A 17,731-nucleotide genomic window follows, 5' to 3' on the forward strand; every position below is an offset into this window, starting at 1 on the left:
CCTGGGTGTCTCAAGTGTGTTAAAGCCTCTGCCTTCGGCTCAGGTCATGATCCCAGGGTCCTGGGATCGAGCCCCGCATTGGGCTCTCTGCTCTGCAGGGAGCCTGCTTCCTCCTCTCTCTCTGCCTGCCTCTCTGCCTACCTCTCTGCCTACTCGTGATCTCTGTCTAATAAATAAATAAAATCTTTAAAAAAAAAAAAAAGAAAGTAGGATACAACATTTAATATAAAATATGATCACAATTAATGAAAATGGGTCGATATGCATGACAAAAAGACAAACAAAAGGGTGCCTGGGTGACTCAGTGGGTTAAGCCACTGCCTTCGGCTCAGGTCATGATCTCGGGGTCCTGGGATCCAGTCCCATGTCGGGCTCTCTGCTCAGCAGGGAGCCTGCTTCTCTCTCTCTCTGCCTGCCTCTCTGTCTACTTGTGATCTCTCTGTCAAATAAATAAATAAATAAATCTTAAAAAAAAAAAAGACGAACAAAATATGCAAAATACTAGTATTGGTTGTCTGTATGTGGTAGAACTAAATGAATTTTTTCTTTTCCTCCTACTTTTCTGTATTATCAACTTCAATATAATGAGAACTGTATGGCTTTGATAATATAAATAATTGTTTTTGAAAAATCTTAGAGAGGAACCAGGGCAGCTCAGTGGGTTAAACATCTGCCTTCCACTCAAGTCATGATCTCAGAGTCCTGGGATTGAGCCCCCTGTTGGGCTCCTTGCTAAGCAGGGAGTCTGCTTCTGCCTCTTCCTCTGACCCTCTTCCCCACTTGTGCTCTCTCTCTTTCTCTCTGCCTCAAATAAATAAAAACTTTAAAAATAAAAATATATATATTGGAAAGAGGGGCACCTGGATGGTTCAGTTGGTTAAGCACCTGCCTTCAGCTCAGATCATATTCCTGGGGTCCTGGGATCAAGCCTTGCATAGGGATCCCGGCTCAGTGGGGAGCCTGCTTCTCCCTCTCTCTCTGCCTGCTGCTACCCCTGCTTCTGCTCTCTCTCTGTGTCAAATAAATAAATAAAGTCTTTTTAAAAATATAATTTTTATTTTTTATAAAATTTTATATTATATTTTATATATAAATTATAATTTATATATAATATATAATTTATAATATATAATTATATATAATTTATATATAACATATATACATACATATGTATATACATACATATATAACATATATAAATTATAACTTATATATTATATATAATTCATAATATATAATTATATATAATTTATATGTAACATATATAAATTATAATTTATATATTATATTTTTATATATATAAAATTTTTATATAATTTTATATAATTAAATAAATTTTAAAACTTTTTAAAATTTTACATAAATAAAATATTTTTATTTATAATAAAAATATTTAATATAATTTAATATGATTTATAATAAAATATTTAATGAATATTTAATAATATTTAATAAAATTTAGTGAATATTTAATATATTTAATAAAAATATTTAATATTTAATATAATTTTTATTTTTAATTATTTATAATAAAAATAAAAAATAGGAAAACTCATTTTTATAAAATATTTATATAAATATAAATATTTTTATTGATATTTATAGAAATAAAATATTTTTTATTTTTAAAATAAATAATCTTAGAAAATAAAAAATAAAAAATCTTAGAAAAAATCATTTTTAAAGATTTATTTATTTGAGAGAGAAAGCACACCTGAGAGAGTTTGGGGAGGAGCAGACTCCCCACTAAGCCTGGAGCCTGACTGGGCGCTCCATATCAGGACCCATGAGATCACAACCTTAGCTGAAACCAAGAGTTGGACACAACCGACTGAGCCATCCAGGTGCCCTGAAAAAAATCATTTTAATTCTAGCAGATAAAACAGTAAAATTTAGCTCCCAGGTTCTACCTAAAGTTTTCTTCCGTATTTTAGCCCTTTAGTACCCCATGCACAGCCTGAAGTGTGAAGAAGCCACTTCAAAAAGGAAATCCTTTTGTTCTATCTTTGACAACTCAGCACTCAGGGACCCTGTGCTCAGCCCTAGGCTTTGCAAGTGTTCCATCTCCCTAATGTGGCCTGTGGGAATTCAGACCAAGCACTTTTCTGCTCTTTTTTTGCTGGTGGTGCTTAGCAGAAACTGGAAACACCCTCAGCCAGAAGGGACTCCAGAAAACATTTAGTTCAATCCCTTTATTTCTCAGCAAAACTTCCAGATATTATTTTATGCTTTTATTTCTACCTCTGCAGTTTCTCACTCTCTAAGGTCCACCTCATTAAAGAGGATGTGAGGATCTGACTCTTTTACTTAAAACAGTCTCACTGAACCAACTGCAAATACACAAAGAGAAACATAAACAATGAACAAAAACAGGCAATGGCCTGTTTGCACAGACTTTGTGCTGTCCACTTCTGTTTGACCCTCCTGGCTTGCCACAAGGATTCTGTGCTCAAAATCTTATTAACTATATATTGTAAGAGATCCAGTGCAAGCAAATCCATGTTATAGCACACATCAGAATTTCTTTTTAAGGCTGAATAATACTCCATTTATGAATACACTACATTTTGTCTATTAATCAGTTGATGGGCTTTTGAGCTGCTTCTGTCTTTCAGCTATTGTGAAAAATGCTGCCACGAGCATTGATGTACAAGTGCCTGAGTCTCTGCTTTCAATTCTCTTGGTATATACCTAGAAGTGGAATCACTTTATTATGTGGTAATTCTATAGTTAGCTTTCTAAGGAATTGCCAAACTCGTTTCCAGCAGCAATGCACAAGGATTCCAATTTCTCCATATCCTCACAGAAACTTTCTGGGGGTTTTTGTTTGTTTTTGTCTTTTATATAATAGCCATCCCTAATAAGTGTGATGTAGTATCTCATTTTGGCTTTGATTTACATTTTCCCTAGTGGCTTCTGATGTTGATCATCATTTCTTGTGTTTATTCGTCACTGTGTCAAATAAATAAAAATCTTTAAAAAAATATTTTAGTATTTTTTAATATTTTAATATTTTCTTCAGAGACATATCTATTCAAGTCCTTTGTTCATTTTTGAATTGGATTTGTTTTTGTTGAGTTGTGGGAGTTCTTTACATATTCTAGGTATTAATCCATTTTCAGATATATGCTTTGCTAATATTTTCTTCTATTCTGTGAGTTGTCTTTTCATTCTCTTGATAGTATCTTTTGATGTTCGAAACTTTTTAATTTTAATGAAGTTCAATTTATTTATTATGTTGTTGTTGTCTGTGTTTTGATTTCATATCCAAAAAAAAAATCATTGCCAAATCCAATGTCTATTTGTTTTCCTCTAATAGTTTTGAAGTTTTAGCTCTATGTTAGGTCTTTGTTCTATTTTTAATTCATTTTTGTATATGTTGTAAAGTAAGGGTTCGATTTCATACTCTTTTGTATGTAGATATCCTGTTTCCTGCCATCATTTGTTGAAAAGACCATCCTTTTACCATTATCTTGTTATTTTTTTAAAGATTTATTTATTTGAGAGAGAGAGAGAGCATGTGTGAGCAGGGGGAGGGGCAGAATAAGAGGGAGAGAGAGATTCCTCAAGCAGGCTCCCCATTGAGTATAGACCCCAACATGGGGCTCGATCCCAGGACACTGAGATCATAACCTAAGCGGAAATCAAGAGTCATCCACTTAACCAGTTGAGCCAGCCAGGTGCCCCTTCCCATTACTTTGTTATTTTAAATGATGAACATCAAAGGACATTTTCATAGTTTTGAAAAATAATAAATAATACTAAAATTGACTATATTTTTAGACTGCATAACATGAAATTTCAATAGATATGTAATTATCACAAAGTTTAGACATTGCAGGACAATGCAAACAGCAACTTATGGAATATTACCCTATGTATAATATGTAAGATCCTGTCCCATAGAGAATGATTGGATTCAATGAGTCATTCAATTTTGACACATTGAGGGAATTCTGGCTAGTGCAAACTAACAAGATGGAGATTTTCCTCAACCCTATGTGATAGGATGCCTCAGTATTGAGCAATTGCTCTTTTATAAAAGTGTTAAATATTTCAAAAGTACATAAATATATAGAGAATAATATAACAAAGATATGCCTATTACCCAGCTTAAGAAATAAGGCATTACCATTGCAATTGAAGCCCTCTGTATTTACCTCTGCCCTGAGGTTTTCACTATTCACCAGATTTGATCTTGATCTTTTCCACGCATCTCTTTATACATTACTATATATGTGTCTACCCCTAAACTACATGTAGTACTTTACCTAAACAGTATCACTCTTGTATGTACCTTCTGTGATTTGCTTTCCTCACTCAACATTATGCTTAGGAGATTTATCCCTGTTGAGATAAACACACACACACACACAGTGAAATATAGTATATAGTATATATACATATATATAGTGAAAATTCGATATATATATATATATCTGATTCATTCGTTTTCACTGTTGCAGAGCATTTCAGATTTAAAGATATTATAACTTATATGTCTGTTTTTATTTTTTATTTTCTAAGATTATTTATTTTAAAAATAAAAAATATTTTATTTCTATAAATATCAATAAAAATATTTATATTTATATAAATATTTTATAAAAATGAGATTTTCTATTTTTTATTTTTATTATAAATAATTAAAAATAAAAATTATATTAAATATTAAATATTTTTATTAAATATATTAAATATTCATTAAATTTTTAAAATATTATTAAATATTCATTAAATATTTTATTATAAATCATATTAAATTATATTAAATATTTTTATTATAAATAAAAATATTTTATTTATGTAAAATTTTAAAAAGTTTTTAAATTTATTTAATTATATAAAATTATATTAAAATTTTATATATATAAAATATAATATATAAAAATATAATATATAAATTATAATTTTTATATGTTACATATAAATTATATATAATTATATATTATGAATTATATATAATATATATAAGTTATAATTTTTATATGTTATATATGTATGTATATACATATGTATGTATATATGTTATATATAAATTATATATTATATATAAATTATAATTTATATATAAAATATAATATAAAATTTTATAACCAAGTAGCACAAAGTGAGTGGCTTAAACAACAGAAACTTCTTATCTCACAGTTTAGGAGTCTTCAGAAATTAATTAAATTAATTAATTAAATTCAGAAAGAATTAATTCTTTCTGAGGGCTGTAAGAATCTGTCCCATGCTCCTCTCTCTTAGCTTCTGGTGGTCTATTGACAATCTTTGGCATTTCTTGGCTTGTAGAAGCATTACCCTGATCTCTGCCCTCATCTTCACATGGCATTCTCCCTGTGTGTGTGTGTCCCTGTGCTCATATTTCCCCCTTTTATAAAGATACCAGTCATATGACATTAGGGCCCACCCAAATGATTTCATCTTACTCAATTACATCTACAATGGTCTTATTTCCAGGTTATAATATATTCTGAGGTACTGGGGGGTTAGGACTTCAACATAAGAACTGGAGGCGGGGGATACAATTTAACCCATGATAGTTGGGTAAAGACTAGACTCTGTTAGCCTTATGAGTCACGTTAAGAAATTTGGGCTTTAGGGGTGCCTGGGTGGCTCAGTCATTAAGCATATACCTTCAGCTTAGGTCATGATCTCAGGGTCCCGGGATCAAGCCCCGCAATGGCTCCCTGCTCCACGGGAAGCCTGTTTCTCACTCTCCCACTCTGCTGCTTGTATTCCCTCTCTTGCTGTGTCTTTCTGTCAAATAAATAAATAAAATCTTGTTTTTTAAAGAAATGTGGACTTTATTCAGTGGTTAATTATAACCATTCAATTCTCTTCTTCTCTTCTCCATTGTTCTCTTCTCCATGGTTATTGGTGACATCACTCAAATCATTCTTCATTCTTTTTTATGGCTGAATAATAATCCATTGAATTCTTCATACTTTGCTTATCCAGTCATCAGTTGGTGGACATTTGGGTTATTTCCCCACTTGGGAAATTATGAATAATGCTGATACAAACATTTATGTATGAGATTTTTTGAACACATGTTTTCAAATCTCTTGTCTATATACCTAGGCGTGGAACAGCTATATCATATGGTAACTCTATGTTTAACCTTTAAGGAATCACCAAACTGTTTTCCAATATGGCTGTACCATTTTACATTCCTACGAGCAAAGCATAAGGGTTCCAATTTCTCCACATCCCCAAAGACACCTGTTAGTACTGGTTTATTTTATTATAGACATCCCAGTGGGTGTGAAGTAGTATCTGATTATAGTTTTGATTTGCATTTCCATAATAGGTAATGATGTTAACCATCTTTTCCATGTGCTTATAGCCATTAGTATATCTTCTCTGAAGAAATGTCTACTCAGATCCTTTGCCATTTTTAATTGGGTTATTTATCTTTTTATTACTTACTAAGTTGTAAGATTTTTTTATACATTCCCTTATAGTTTTGTAAAGAGAGAAGGGGTAGGAGGAAAGGAGAAGAACATACTTAGGAGGGGAAGTGGCATGGAGTTAGAAGCAGATGTTCACAACAGGTTTTGTTGTTTGATTCAAGAGGTGAGTCCAGGTGAAGGGAAAATGTACTAAATTGTACTGAGTCTGGGTTCTTTGTGTTAATGGACAAAATTAAGTAAGTGCAGGACTGGTTTGTTCATTGGAGTTCAATAATTCAGGGCTAAAAACTTTAATACCTATTCAAAGATTTATTCTGAGTGGTTATTCATTTTAATAAAAGCATCTCTGGGGAAAAAACACCATTGCTTACCAGAATATGAAAGTGAAAGATAGGGGTTCCTTGTTACAAAATGTACTGACTGTATTTTAGCTTTATTTACCTTTGACATTCTAGCAATGTTTGATGCTATTTCCCACTCCTTCCTTGTTAAATTTTCCTCTCCTGTGGTTTCTGGAACATCACACTCTCCTGGTTCTCCTATCTCTCTACCTATTTTTCTTAATCATCTCAAACCCCACTTTCTCTGTCCACATCTTAATATTTAAGGTTTAAATGTCACATTAATTTATTCAGAAGGAATCTGAGAGCAACAACATTTATTAGTGCCTCTTATATGCAGTTTTAGTAGCTGGATATGCACTAGTAAACAGAAAAGTTGTTGCGCACTTAGAGCTTACAGTTTAAGCCAAAGAAAAATAAACAATAGCACTAATAGCAAACACACATAGCACCTATCATAAATCTAAATACCGTTTTAAGGTATGAATCTAAGATACACATGCACATTAAGTCCTCACAAAAATCCTACGGTGTAGATACTATTATTACTCCCATTTCACAAATAAAAAAACTGAGGTACAGGGAGATCAAATGGTTAAGTCAAGATTGAAGTCAGACAGTATAGCTCCAGAGTCTATGTTCTTAACTAGTTCTCTATACCGCCTCTCAGTGATAAGCAAATATATCAAATAGGACTTGCTAAGAGGTGACCAAACTGGTATTTCAATTATCATTATCATTCTTCACCATTCAACTCCAATTTATATAGTAGAATTCTAGAGATTAATTAGAGGAAGGAAAAGAGGATTTTTTTAAAGGGAATTCATGGAAGTAAAAAGCACTATGGTTCCTCTCCTCAAGCCAAGTAAACACATCCCGATTAAACCTTTCAAGAAGGTTTACTGGCATCTTACTTCCAGCCCAAAGTCTTACTGTACTACAGAAACATTTAAGCATGCCTGTGTGGCCACTGGCATAGAAAGAGTCCATGAGGGAACCCCACCTATGTCCTGTGGTGTCTGGAGAAGATAGAAACTTATGCTTGACTTTAACCTGAAGAAATCTAAAGACAGAAGCCAGGTTGAAGTTGTTGACAGTGGCAAGGCAAAGAAAAGTATCTAGACTTCCAAGGAACCATATTTTCTATTGGCCAGATAGTTTCCTCGAAGTGTAGCTGGCAACTCTTGCAGAAGAATGAGCATCATGTGAGAAGGAAGTTGTGTGGGAAAACAGTCAGAAGATACATTGTTCTCATCATGGAATGGTTTGGGTAGAGGTCCCCACTAGGAGGATGTGGAGTGAAGGGGTCTCTAAAGAAACCACAAAAGCACAGCACAATAAAAACCAGTATTGGGGGGTGCCTGGGTAGCTCAGTCATTAAGTGGCTGCATTCAGGTTACGTCATGATCCCAGGATCCTGGAATCAAGCCTCCTGTCTGGTTCCCTGCTCAGTGGGGAGCCTGCCTCTCCCTCTGCCTGCTGCTTCCCCTACTTGTGCTCTCTCTTTCTCTCTCTCTGTCAAATAAATTAAATATTTTTTTAATTAAAAAAAATAAGCCAGTATTTGAACATCAACCTCACAAAGGGTATTGATAGCCAGAATACACCAGCTTCAGTGAATTAAGCCTCTTGTTTTCCCTCTAAGACTCTCTCTCCCTACCCAATCCTCAACCCCAAAGAAGCAGCAGAGCAAGTAGGGGATGAGGTGCAGAAAGGAGAATGAAAGAACAGCCCCCTTTTTCCCTAGAGATCCATGGGCTCTCTAATCAAGCTGTACCAGAGGTTGGGGGCTGGAGGAGAAGCTTTAAATTGAATGTGAGATGGAAATTTTTATTCTGAACAGTTTAACTTGTTTTTAATGCCAGTGAATTAAACCATTGTAAATATCTGGGAATAGCCATGAAGCAAATGGGTTACATATATAACAAAGGACTGTGATGTGTTATTAACAAAAACAAAAACAAAGGTAAAGAAATGAGAGTGAGAAGGGTGATATTTTATATACTCAAAGAAAGACTCTTAGAGGAGGTGAATGAAGAAACAAGCCATGGGAGTATCCTTGCCCTCATCTCTTTTCAGATGTTCTCCTTAGATGATGTCATTCATTCCCATGGCTCCAATTTCCCCTGATGACTCTCAATCTTATAACTCTACCTTAAATTTTCTCCTGATCTTCAGATTCGTATATTTGCCTACCAAATATCCCCACTTCAATGATCACAACCACCTCAAATTAAACTTTCCCAAATTGAAACTTCATCTTCTTTCCAAGCTTCTGTCACCAATGTTTTCCATCCCAGTGAATAACGCTACATAATCTACCTAGTAGCACTAGCCAAAAACTGTCCTCCTATCTACTTAGACCCCAGATCCTGTTGCTCTCACCGCCTAAATAAGTCTTGATTTCTATGTCATTGCCACTACTCAGGCCATAATCATCTGGATTAAAACAATAACCTCCTAATAAGTCCCCCTACTTCCAATCTATTTTTCACACTACTGCCAAAGTAATCTTCCCTAAATCCAAATTGGATCATAGAAAAACTCAATGACTCCTGGTAGTTCTCAGAATTAATTCTTTAACACTGCTTAGAAGGACTTTGAAGATCTGCTTCTTATCTAGCTTAATAGGCCTACTTTTCCCACCACTCCTTGTTCTTGGGTGCTCTTCTCCCAGTCAATCTAAATGATTTGCAATTCCCTCCAAACCTCAAATTCTTTTACATCTCTTCCATCCTCCCTTTATCTTTTCCATACTAATACTTACTCATGCTTCAGCTCAAATGTAATCTTCTGGAAAGCCTTCCTTGCACTCTCTAGGATGGGTGCCCCTCCTCTAGCGCTCACTCCAGTGTTCTCATTGTTCAAGTGGCTGTTTCTCCCACTAAAATGTGAGCTCCTCAAAAGCAGGAACTATGTTTTATGACTCTTTGTATCAATGAGCCTCGCATATAAACTAGGTTCTCTTTCTAAATCTAGACTGTTCCTCTGCCTGAACTCTTTTTTCCCTCCTTCTTCCTTGTCCCTTGAATTTTCAATTACTCCTAAAGATTTCATTTGTCTTCCTTATAGGATGTTTGTATGCCAAACAGGTAGCTGATTTGATTCTCCTAAGACTGGTAACAATGTTAACCACCCCCTGCCCCCCACAGGGGACATTTGGTAATGTCTGGAGACACTCTTGGTCGTCACAACACAGGGAAGGGATGCTACTCGCATCTAATGGGTAGAGGCCAGAGATGCAGCTAAACATCTTATAGTACAGAGGACAGTGTCTCACAGCAAAGAAATATCTAGGTGAAAACATTCATAGTGCTAAAGCTAAGAAAACCCTGCCCGAGGACAAGCAAAGCCTCTCGACAAAGATGTACTCTCTAGCTTTTACTCTTCTACTGAATTATGGAGCTGCCTGTGATATTCAGTCCTGTCTTCTGGGGTCTAAGATAATGAAGAGGAGGAAAAAGAAGTAATAAAGATAAAGTTCTTGTGGGCTGGGGTTTCACTTAATCTTGTTGGATGAGCAAAAAAGTACATCTGAATGTATGCTAAAACCCATATTTGGAAAAAATGCACAATATGGTGAGATGGCCCATTCTACAAATGGCCCAAAGGGCTTTAACTAAATTCAGAGAACTGTTTAGAGCCACTATTTTTGACTCAAGCTAAATACACTAGACAAACTTCTGTACAAGTAGAAAAGGAAAGAGAAAGCATTTGTTGAGCTATTTTTATAAAGTGCTTTATATGCATCATCTCTTTTAATCCTCACAATAGCACTATAAATTGGGCAATTTTATTATCTCCATTCTACAGATGGGGAAGCTGTGGCTCAGAGAAGTTAGATAAAATTAATTCTAAGTGAAGAAATAAGTCCTTAAATCCAATGTCCTTCTATTATACTATGCTAAGATGATCCTGTGCTTACGGCACATAAAAATCAAGTTCTCAAGGCAGATGATATCTTCTAATACTTACAACATTTTGCTCGCTTCTGTTAAACTTTAAACTGTTTAAAACTTTAAACTGCTTCTGTTAAACTTTAAAAGGAAAACAACATTTTGGCATCCACTCTAAAACCAGTTATCTCTTTGTTTGATTCTCCCTACTTGAATAAGACACATTTTCCTTTTGTGTATTTCCATTTGGAGGCACTGTCGTCCAATGAGATCATGTCTGAGCTGGGAATCAAAAGTTACGAACTGGTAAAATTAATCATATGTACTTGAAAAAAATGAATATGGCATTTATCTCACTATTCTTTGGTTTCTCATCCACAAATTTTGATTATGATAAACAATAGACTATGATAGGTGATATATCCCACATTTGGCCTTTCTAATGGCAACTTCAGGGTCCCTTCTCAGGCCCAGACCTACTTCCTAGCCAAAGGCCTCTGGGATTCAGTCTGTCTTTCCCTCTTTCCGAAAGTGTTGTTATCCTTTCTATCCCCTCATAGTTCTCATCAATATTCTCCTTCTCCCCAGGGCGCCTGGGTGGCTCAGTGGGTTAAGCCTCTGCCTTCAGCTCAGGTCATGATCTCGAGGTCCTGGGATCCAGCCCGCATTGGGCTCCCTGCTCAGCAGGGGACCCGCTCCCTGCCCCTCCCCCACCGCCCGCCTCTCTGCTTACTTGTGATCTCTGTCAAATAAATAAATATAATCTTTTTAAAAAAAGCTTTATAAATATTCTCCTTCCCCAATTCTGTAGAGTGGAAAACAATCTCAGTACTCCAGAAAACAATCAGAAGAGTTTATGTAGTCTTTTATGTCATTGCTAAGCTAATCCTTCCCTTACAGGGAATCAGAAGAAAGCAAGGATTGTACAACTTTGTTTTTATTATTAATTATTAATTAATTATTAATTTTATTATTTATTACTAAGAGCACCACTGAAGACTATTCTAAGACCATATCTAATGCTTCACAGGAATAGTGGTTTAGTCTCCTCTTCCTTCTCCTAAAATTCTCTTTGTTGTTCTTCTTGCATTCCTGCTTGACAATCTTGAGATTCTTCTTAATATGTAGCCAAAGGTCTGTGAGAATGAAGCTTGGCAAAAATAAGATGTGCAGGCAGTTACTAGGATGCTTCAGCAAATTTGTTGAATCCTGGCACTCATTTTGAGCAAACAAGTTTACTGAGAGTCCACCCTTCCCAGATACCTTTCTATTTGAAGCTCAGTAAACGTTTGACTAGCTCACCTCAACATTAACTGAAAAGGTGCTACAAGATTTCTAAAAGGCACGTATTCGACTAGCAGAGTTAACGTGAAGGTAGTCTTCTGTTTTTAAATAGGAAGATTGGTTCTCTCTGTACTTTAAGTCCTACAATTGGCCTATGACAGATTTTTCACATGATATCTCTTTCTTTAGGCCTTTAAAAAAGCAGATTCATGGGGTGTCTGAGTGGCTCAGTTGGCTAAGTCTCTACCTTTGGCTCAGGTAATGATACCAGCCTCCACCTTCAGCTCAGATCATGATCCCAGGGAACTGGAATCCGCCCCGCATTGGGCTCCCTGCTCAGCAGGAAACCTGGTTCTCCCTCCCTCCCTCTCGGCCCCTCCCTCTTCTTGTGTTTTCTCTCTCTCTCTCTCATATAAATAAATAAATAAATAAACCATTTTTTTAAAAAGTAGATTCACAACAGGATCTGTTTAGAGTGAAACTAGAAGCTTGAAGAATAATAGAATAAGAAAGAAAGGACAAGCAAGAAGGATGATATATAGGGCGCCTGGGTGGCTCAGTGTATTAAGCCGCTGCCTTCGGCTCAGGTCATGATCTCAGGATCCTGGGATCGAGTCCCGGATCGGGCTCTCTGCTCAGCAGTGGGCCTGCTTCCCTTCCCCTCTCTCTGCCTGCCTCTCTGCCTACTTGTGATCTCTCTCTCAAATAAATAAATAAAATCTTAAAAAAAAAAAAAAGAAGGATGATATATAAATTCCATCCTTCTCTTGCTACTGCTGACTCTCCAGAGGAGGAAACTAGTAGAAAGCTGATGCTTCAGTTGCTCTGAAGTAGTGAGACAAAGAGAGAAGACATTCCCCAGGAAGAAAAGTTGTACTTTGACACCAATCAGCTAGCTCAGAGTAACTCTACTGTGTGTACATCTCTGCCTGTGCAGATTCCCCTTATTTGTGATCTATTTTATAGACCCAGTCTAATTTATAAACTTGATGACAAAAGGGTTGATTATCTGGGGTCAGCATAACACTGAGCAGTGGAAAATATAGGGGACAGGTACAAGATGTTCTACACATACATAATAGTGTAATTTTTTTTTTGAGGAGACACAGAAATCAAATAGCAGGGATTTGGGGCTCTTTGGATTCTGAGGGAAAACAAAATGACCTTGGCATCTCGAAAATAAGCTCCAGTTCTGAAGATTGAAGTTATTACCCACAATAAGATTAGATTCTACCCTGTGGGAACACATTTGTGTTCTGCAGTTAATTTGGGATTAACCTTTTCAGGGCTGCTGAAGAATTAATTGGTTCTTAACATCTCTCTCTCTCTCTGGGCTGGCTGCCTTAAGCTCTAGAGGTTTCCATGTATTGCAAAGGAGCTTTGTACAGGGCAGCCAGCTGTGCAACTGTAGCTTATTTACCCATGCTTCTGGCTTATATTCCTCTGAGTGTGAGAACTGGAAAAGGCAGCCCCTCCCAGAGAGCACACAAGCCCAACCCAGCACAGCAGCACTTGGAGTGGGTGGGGTCCATCCAGTGCATCAAATATGACAGTCCAGAAAGGGGCTGAATTATGAAACCACTCCAGGTCTGCTTCCTCCTCCACTGTGTTTCTCTTTTCTTTAATTGCTCCTGCCTTGTACATGCTACCACCGATGTGGGAAGTTGTGAAAATTCTAAAAGCCCAAGAATTCAAGTTAGCACTGCTTCAGGAATTGTGGATGTTTTAGGAAATATAAACTTAGTTTAAAAAGGTGTTTATTAAAATGTTATCAGTGGTAAAAAAAAATGTTATCAGTGGTTATTTCTGTAGAGGGGAATCACTGGGAATTTTATTTTCTCTTTGTGATTTCCTAAATATTCCATCAGGACCATGTATTACTTGTATAGATTTCACTAAACTTCTTTTTTTGAAAAGTAACTTTCCTAGATGAGTCATTTTTATTTCCCTGATGCTCTATCTCTAAGCACTGTAGAACACCCAGAAAGTGTACAGAAAAACACCCAAGTGGGGAGTTCTCTACTTCCAGCATTATTGTTATTTAATCATGGAGATAAAGCAAAGGATGAAGATACAAACAGACTTTATCAGCAGGGCTCAGACAACAAAATAATTCACTTAGATGGCCCAGATTAATAGAGTTTGTGAAAAGGCTATTTACAATGAGTGGTCAGAGTCTTAGGAAGAAACAGTGAATTGTAAAGTATGAATGGGAAACCATTACCATCCCTAGAGCCAAGGGGTCAGGGAAGTAACAGAGTTACCAGAGCCCAGTGAGTGCCAGAACCATGGAAGCGAAGCCTAGTAGGTACTCCAGTTGTACAGGGATACCAGAGACATAGCCAGAGCAAGGAGGGAGTGAGGGAGAAATACCCTGATTCCCCTCTCTTCCTACTATCCAATCTTTTACCATTTCAACCCCTTTACCAAACCCAACTACAAGCCAACATGCAAGAGAGTCAAGAATATACAGTCTGCAGGGATAAACCTCCTAGGTCACAGAACGAGGCTCACAAGAGTAGAAATTGGATGGGAACAAGAGCAAAGAATAATCAGCAAAGTCTACCCTTCTTATTCCTCAGAAATGATTCCTGTCTTTTGTGCAAAGGAAGAATTCTCTCATCTCCAACAGAGGAAACACAAAATCTATGACAATATATCATCATGAGGTGATGTTGATTCAATTATATTCCTATCTGGAACCTAAATTATAACATTAGCCACCACCAGTACTCTTCATCAAGGAAGCAAGGAAAAGGAAGTGAGAAAGAGATAATTGATTAATATAAAATATGCATAGTCTTTACAGTCTTTTCAATAAATACCCTGGGGCAATTGTCAGACAAGATAGTATTTCGCCTCCTCTAAATTCTCATGTTCCCCAAGTCCATGAGCACAGTTAGATCCCAACATAGCACAAATTGAGAAAGCCTATACCCCAAAAGACTCATCAGACCTCCCCAGCCTATATTGGCAAGAGCATAGAAAGCATATATAGAAGTGAGTTTTAAGGGTGTTGACCAAGAGGGAAGAAATATAAGACTTAATAGGGTAAAATTCATTGATGTACTCACCCAGAATTCAAACTTTAAAGTGTTGACTAAAGCACTAAAGTGAGTGGTAATGGTCTGTTAAATTGGCTAATCAAAGTCTAGACTCATTCATTCAGTTACAATTTTTTGTGTGTGTGTTCTTCCTGAATTCATCGTCTTGTGGTTCTTTAAAAAGATGGAGTTTTTCACTTGTGTTTCATGGCAGTTTCCAACATTGTTTTAATTATTGTGGATTTTTGGATTATAAGATTTTTCCCCATTCCAAAATGTACTGGAAGGATGAGTAGAGTTAGGAAGTTTTTTTTTTTTAATCTTCTTTTGTTATTTTATTACTGTTACTTTATTTTGTAGTTAGGTCCATATATTATATAAAACAGAACAGGAAAAATGAACAAATTTATAAAATAAACTGAAGTGTCTGGATGAAAAAAATACAAGAGCTTTGCCTTCTTGTCTATTGATCTCTTGATATGTTGTTGGTCTTGCACTTTAGATATCAAATAAAGATATCTAGCTTGAAACAAAAGTAGATATGCTGCAAGGTTAAGCCATAGGTAGTTTGCTGGTGGGCCAGGAAATGATAGATTTTCTAAATCTTATCCTTAAATACTGGCTATAACAAATGCTGATATAGCAAAATGTAAGCTTTTATCATCAGACAGCAAGAGGGAAACTTGAATTAATAAATGCAACTTACCTCCAAGTCCTCTGAAAAGAGGTGAAAAAAATAAATACTGTATTTTACCAGTGTTCCCCAAAAGCATTACTCTAAGCATGCAGGAGGATGCTGTGAGCAGCTACAACAGTGAGATTCAATCCAGAGGTAGGTTCAAGACCAAGAGTTAGGAGAGTGGTTGACGAAATCCTCCTGGGGCCAGTACCATTTCATAGAATGACCATTTGTGCTGGGGAATGAGTCTATGACCTATCTTTTTCTGATTCAAAAGGACATTCCTAATTTTGACCTTGCTGAATGTAACAGGCATTTTTGTACCAGCTATTAAGAACAGCTAGTATAGAGGATAAGACTGGCATAAAATTATTTAGCAAGCACATGCTAGCTATTCCAGTTTGAAGTCTACCAAACTATAAAATCAGGGAGGAAATAAATTAAAAGTTGAAGATGGAGCTGTTGTTCCTCAGGATGAGAGAAAAATGTCTTACCAAAAGAGGGATTAGGCTCTCACTTAACTCTATATGGAGAACATCCTTCTCAGGCTAGGTAGAAGATGGGGAAGAGCATTATCAAAGGCTGACCAGGTCACTGGGAGACCAAAAGGAGAGCAAAAAAGGATTTAGGAAGAAAGCCAGAAGAAAATCTTCTGGGTCCGACTAGGTAAGTGAATCTAAGGCAATGTACCAAAGATATGCTATCCACTATACCAACATGGAGCTGGTGACAAAATATCTGAAGACATTTTAAACCCAGAAAAATGTATAAAAAATATGTTAACAAAGCAAATTAAAACCAAACTTCCAAGGGTAAAATCTCCTCAGATCTGAAATCCAAGGTACTCACTTTTCTAATTCGGTGCATTATTAGAAAAAAATAAAAAGTAACAAATGTAAAGATTTGCTTTATTTTCTACTGGGGGAAGAAGGAGGATAAATAGAACTGTTTTCCAATTTGCTCTCCACTGTATACACACATACCCACACGCATACATACATATACACACACACCAAAAATACCCCAACAAAAAAACAAAATAGAAAACTGAGAATCAAACACCAAAACACCCTCAAACTGCACCAATACTTTGTATTTTGACCAAAAGAATAGATCCTGGGAGGAAGTGCAAAATGCAAAATCAAATGACTGAAAAATGCTGAACAAACAGCATTATCAATATACAAAATATTTATATTACTGAACTAGTAACAGTTGATGTTCTCCATGTCTGTAAAACTTTGGAACCACATAGCTGATTTGTTAAATCTAGTCCATGCCAGTTTCCAAACTCCAGAAAAAAATTTTAGTTAGCTTCATCCTTTGATGCCTCATCAATCATCCTCTTCATCAATGTCTTCTGGTTTTGGTGCTTTGCTATCCAACACTTGCCGTGGGAATTGTTCAACTAACTTCCTAAGACTTGTTAAGCTGTCAGCACCAAGCTGACTTAATATTCCAGGAAGCATTTCTGTGATTGGTTTGGCTTCTGCATGACCAGTAATTGCAAAGGTGTTAGCAGAAAGGGAAGCTTGGACTTTGGGATTGTTGAAATGAATAACTGTCCCATCGTCTTTAATCATGTTCACCTCTTCAATACCAGCTATATTATTCACAGCCAGTTTTTTTTTAGAGAACTCTGGAGTTTTTTGTCATCAGCTGTAGCTGTTCTATGTCCACCTTCTTCTTTCTGCGAGCTGTACCCTTGCCCCCTATCCGGACCTGAGCCTGAAGTTTGGCTAACTTTTCTTGATTCATGCTGTTGGTAAATCTGAAGCAGGGAGGGTCCTCCAACAACAGCACGTGGCAAGAGCAAGATGGCTGCCTCAGTCGAGAAGAGTTAGGAAGTTTGTAACCATCATGATATGGACAGATTTGGTTAAGAATCCTCAATAAATGTTAAAAACTAAAAAAAAAAAAAAAAAAAAAAAAAAAAAAAAAAAAGCCTAGACTCAGAGATGGCCTGCAGTTATTGATGTCAAAACGCCTGAACTTCTCTGACATCCTTTAGAAAGAATCCAAAAGTTCAGAGAAATGGATGCAATGGAATGGATCTACCCCTAACAAT

General features: G+C 36.1%; 1 pseudogene; it reads right to left on the minus strand.

Moving 5' to 3' along the window:
- Positions 1 to 15,309: 15,309 nt before the first annotated feature.
- On the minus strand, positions 15,310 to 17,503 carry LOC101691042 (annotated as a pseudogene).
- Positions 17,504 to 17,731: the final 228 nt, after the last annotated feature.

This window comes from Mustela putorius, unplaced genomic scaffold (genome assembly GCF_011764305.1).
Source record: "Mustela putorius furo isolate JIRA1106 unplaced genomic scaffold, ASM1176430v1.1 tig00000842_pilon_pilon_pilon, whole genome shotgun sequence".
NCBI classification, from domain to species: Eukaryota; Metazoa; Chordata; class Mammalia; order Carnivora; family Mustelidae; genus Mustela; species Mustela putorius.